This window comes from Diospyros lotus, chromosome 14, assembly GCF_014633365.1.
Source record: "Diospyros lotus cultivar Yz01 chromosome 14, ASM1463336v1, whole genome shotgun sequence".
NCBI classification, from domain to species: Eukaryota; Viridiplantae; Streptophyta; class Magnoliopsida; order Ericales; family Ebenaceae; genus Diospyros; species Diospyros lotus.
The window spans coordinates 34,228,426-34,233,891 of NC_068351.1; the positions used below are offsets into that span (position 1 = coordinate 34,228,426).

At 34.9% G+C, this 5,466-nt stretch overlaps 1 pseudogene; it reads left to right on the forward strand.

The window, feature by feature from the left end:
- The first annotated feature begins 2,312 nt into the window (after positions 1 to 2,312).
- Positions 2,313 to 5,191, forward strand: LOC127789687 (plant UBX domain-containing protein 10-like; annotated as a pseudogene).
- The last annotated feature ends 275 nt before the right edge of the window (positions 5,192 to 5,466 follow it).

Here is a 5,466-nt window from a genome sequence, read left to right on the forward strand (position 1 = left end):
ACTGTCATTTAAATGAATTTTTTAAATGAGCATATAATATGTTGTTTTTCCTATATATATGGGTTAAGTTCTATTGGGTCATGATATTCTATGGTGCAAGCTCATATTCGTGTGGCTCATGCGTGTTTGCCTCAGCCAAGCTCATTTTTTGCTGCTATATAAGGACAGCTTCATGCCCTAATTGCTTCAAATCGCTTACTCTCTCATTTTCTGAAACCCTAGTTCGGCGTGCATGAAGTGAGACTCTCTCTCGTTCGTAAATCATTCTCTTATTCGATTGGTCTCGGTTTGTGGGTTGCAATATATTAACAAGTGGTATCAGAGCCCTAGGGATTCAAGATCCGGGCAAAACCATTTCAGATCCAGAAAGGTAAACATGAAGTTCGTTTCATATCTTCGATTGGGTAAGAAATTTCGCATTTGCCCTATTTTCACAATATATATTGTTTTTCCCTAATTTGGTATGAAATTCTAGTTTCCCTAATTCTTTCTGAGCTCTTGATTCTATTTAACATTCAATAAGTTTTTCGTTCTATTTTGGTCTAATATTGTATTGAATTCTTGATTTTGTTTTTAAATCCAAAATTATTTTTTCCTTAAAATCAGTGTTTAAATTCTGATTTGTCCTAAAAGGTTTAGAGAGTGTTTGATAGGATTGCTTATCTTGTCTGATTCTTGATTAACCTGTTTTTTGGCCTGCTCATAAATATTTCTATATGTCTCCATCTAAATTGGAAGTAGATAAATTTGATGGCCATGGCGATTTTAGCATGTGGCAGAAAAAGATGAAGGTAGTGCTTGTCCAACATCGGTGCGTGAAGGCCCAAGAAAGGCAAGACATGGATAAGATGACTTTTTCCTTGATCATTCTCAGTCTAGCAGACAATGTTTTGGGCCAGGTAAATGAAGAAGAATCAATTGCAAATGTATGGTCGAAGTTAGAGTCCTTGTATATGACTAAGTCTCTAACTAATAAAATATTTTTGAAAGAACAGTTGTTTGGATTTAAAATGAACCCTGCAAAAACCCTAGAGAAAAATCTAGATGAATTTAAAGTGATTACAATAGAATTAGCTAATACGGATGAAATTTTTTTTTATGAGAATCAAGATATTATTTTGTTAAACTCTTTGCCATAAACTTATAAAGACCTTAAAACAGTCATTAAATATGGTAGATCTTCTTTGACCTTAGAAGATATTTTGTCAGCTCTTAGATCTAGAGATCTTGAGGTTAAGAGGGACAATAAATCAAGTTCTGCAGAGGAATTGCAGGTTAGTGGTCAAGCGGATAGAAATGCCACTAGGGATAAACCTATGATTGGAGGGTCAAGAAAAAGATCCTCAACAACCAAGACTTGCTGGTACTATAAGAAAGAGGGTCACTCAAGGAAATAGTGTTTCAAAAGGAAGAAAGATCTCAAGAAAAATAAGGATAAAGAATAATCAGCCAACTTGCTTGATGGTTATGAAAGTATAGGAGGACTATAGGCTTGGAGTCAAGGCATGAAAAGGCTAGGCCACATTGGTCATAAGAGAGCTTATTAGAGTTAAGCATGTTAGGCATGAATGGATTTGTTTAGGTTAGTAACTTAGAGAGCGGTATGAATCATGTTTTATAGTATGGAGTAGAGGTTCCCATAGATGTCTGTGTTTTGATTTCCATGGGTTATAAGTTGCTTTCTCTGTCTCTTTATTGGGAGTTGTTCTGAGTTTCTATTTTTGTCTAGGACTTGTTTTTAAAATTCTGATGTAGGCCTAGATGTTGATGTATGCCTTGTCTTGTAATATTTGATGGCCTTGTAGAATTAGACGTACCTGAACAAACTCATAGTGTAGAGTTTTAGGTGAAAATGTGTCATCCTTAAAGTGAAACCTTAGGAAATTTATGTGTTTAACGGAAGACTAAGTGTTAGCCCCGTTGTTTTGTTCATAGGAGTTTTGATAGAGGTTCATGTTGCCTGAAGTGAGGCATATATTAGTCAAGTCAGTCTGGAGTCTTAAGTTTGAGCAAGCTGTGTCGTTGTTCAATCTGCTCCGGTCTTAGTTGGGATAGTTGTAGAGGTCTTTGATAAAGTCTACTATTAATTCATTCTTGAATCAAGGTGGAATTTGTTAGGATTTGTTATTCAAAATGTATTTTTATATATTTCTTATGTGCATTTTATTTACATTTTGATATATGCATTTGGGTTTCATGTTTCTATCATTTAAATGAGTATATAATATGTATTTTTCTTATATGGGCCAAGTTCTATTGGGTCATGACATTTTATGGTGGAAGCCTATATTCGTGTGGCACATGTGTGTTTATATGGGCATTTTCATGCCCTGATTGCTTCATATCCTTTACTCTCTCATTTTCTGAAATTCTAGTTCGGCGTGCATGAAGTGAGATTCTCTCTCGCTCATAAATCCACGATTGACTTTGGTTTGTGGATTGCAATATATTAACAGAATCGACCTCATGGGAAACGGAGGAAGCAGATCCCGAACCCAGCAATGTCCACCCGAACCCAGCATCGTTCAAGATGAGTGGGCGTTTCTGAACTGTTTCGAGCAGCAGTACGGCGGCTCGCCCCCCTTCTACGCCTGCCGGTTCACGGAAGCTCTGAAGATAGCTCAGGAAGAGCACACGTTCGTGTTCTTGTACCTCCACTCGCCGGAACACCCCTTCACGCCGAAGTTTTGCAGGGAGACCTTGTGTTCGGAGCCGGTGGTGCAGTTTCTCGGCACGAACTTCCTTTGCTGGGCGGCGCTCACAAACAGTCGCGAGGGCTCGAAGATGGAGGCGACTTTGAAGCCCCCAGCGCCAGCTACCCATTCTGTGCGGTGGTGGCTCGGGCCTCCGGCGACGACTTAGTGGTTCTGCAACAGATTGAAGGCCCGGTTTCTCCGGATGAATTGATGGAGATCCTGCAGAGGACACTGGACGAGCAAGGATTGGCGTTTGGACGCGGCAGGGCCAGGGAAGAAGAGAGGACAAGAGTGGATCGCCGGCTGAGACAAGAACAAGATGCAGCATATCCTTCAGCTCTTCAGGCGGGCCAGGTATTCTCTGGCCAAATCCATATTTTTCCTTCTTTCCTTTTACGTTAGCTTTGCTTATTCCAATTTTTCGGTATTATATTTTTAAATTAATTTAATTTATATATTTTTATATGTAAAAAAATTAAAATAAAATAAGGTCACAATATACTTGTTACGTTATGTTGGTTAAATCACACCAGTTATGTTGGTTAAATCATACCAAAGATCATTAAATTTTGGTGTATTTTTTATTTTAATCACTAAATTTTAAATCTCTGTAATGTGATCACAGAAATTTAAAAAGTTTTGCAATATGGTGACATATAAGATTTTTCGACTAATGTGACAAATAATAAAAATTATTGTGCAATGACAACCAATCAAAACATGCCATGTGTCAATATATAATAATATTATATTAAAATATTATTACATAATATTTTTATTGTTTGTCACATCAACGCTACATCTCCCACTCCAGTTAAGAAATGGCTGAAAAATCTTATATGTGATCACATTGTAAAATTTTTTAAACTTGTATAATTATATTAAAAAGAATTAAAGTTTAGTGATAAAAAAAAAACACACACTAAAGTTTAGTGATTTTTAGTATGATTTACCCGTTATGTTGATATTAAGTTACAGAAATTAAACTAATTTAAATATATATGTACATGAGTGTAATCGAAACAATAAAAAGTTCGAATTGCTATACGAACAAAAATTTCAAAATATAAGGATAAAATTAAATCAAAAATATACATTTAAGAATATAATTAAAATAACAAAAATTTTGAATAATCACAAAAAAAAATATTAAAGTGCACCCACAAAAATATAAGTTTAACTAATAATTTTTACTCACCCAAATTTGTTTGCTATCTATTTCAGGACAAGCCGAAAGCGTGCAGGCCAGAAAAGAATGCTGTTGAGCTGGAATGGATGGAAATCAAGGTTAGTGCATAATAATAATTGAATCAGAAATTGAAATAATATACAAAGTAAAGAGAAAATCTTTCTCCGAGACAATGAGAGTCACATAGATAATGGATAAAGGCTCAATTCTGGACTCGTCAACACCACTTAGGTAACTCGAAAAATAGGTATAAGTGACAAAAGAGTTCAAACCCCCAAGAATCAAAAACTTCAAAACCCTAAGCCATGATCAGCGAAGAAGAGGGAAAGAGAAGAACACAATCGGCCGCCACGCACAATGCACAAATAAGGGAACACATTCCTTATATATGGGAACTCTAGGGCAAAAAGGTAATGGGCTTCATGGGTTTCCCCTATTTGTTGAGCAAATGGGTCAATGCACATTTCTCCTCCAAATAAAAAGTTAAGGGTTTATGGTTCGATTTTTATTTGGGCTTTGAATAATCTTTTCAATCTCAGGCCACCAAAATCTATGAAGCTAATCCCAACCATCGTTATTGCCTTGGGCCTCATTAAGAAACACAAACCCAACAGATCTTGCCACTGTAACAAATGGTGCTCAGCTCACACAGGTAAGACACAAATATGGGTAGCTATGATGTACAGAAAAGTTTTGGAAGTATCGTTTTGACATATATATATATATTTTTTATTTATGCATATCTTTATGTTTTTATTTTTTAATTTTTTAAAAAATATCATTTCTCCATTTTCGTTTACTATCGTATTTATTTCTATACAATTTAGATAGTTAACAATTTTCCTAGAGACCCGATATCGATAAATTCATTCTCTTGTGATTAAAAATATTAAGACTGTGCAAAAACAACTCTCTCTTGTACAGATAAAGATTCAGTTCCCAAATGGTGAATGGACAGAGCAAAGCTTCAATTCCACAGACAAGATACAAGCCATTTACGGACACATTGAATCACTGCTAATGAGAGGGATTGAAAACTACGAGCTAAGGTCAGGAGGAACGGTCTACGATCAGATGGGGATGACTCTGAGAGAAGCAGGTCTCCCTCCTAGAGCAACACTCTTCTTAGAGCTTAGGCGATCATAGGCGATCTTATTAGTTGTTTGTTTTCAAAAGAATGTCCCCAACAACAACACCTTGTTTGTTGGCACATTTAGAGTTCTTAGTTACATAATTTTGGCGTAAAAAATGTGATCTGAATGATGTGATCCTAATATTTTTATGGTTATAAATTATTTTCTATTAATATCTTTTACGTTACATGTTTATTCGATTCAAATTGAAGATCAAATTAGTTACAGTCGGGACCCCTTTGGCCTGATTCTAAATATTTTTTTACTTACCTTTTAGTATAAAATTCAAAAAAAAAAAAAAAGATATGCACATATATTTATATATATATAATTCAAATAAAAATTATGAAAAAAACCTAAACAAGAATCAACAAAATGTGACATTTTTAATAATATATTATATGTACATGTATATTATTATTAATAATTAGTAAATAATATTATTATT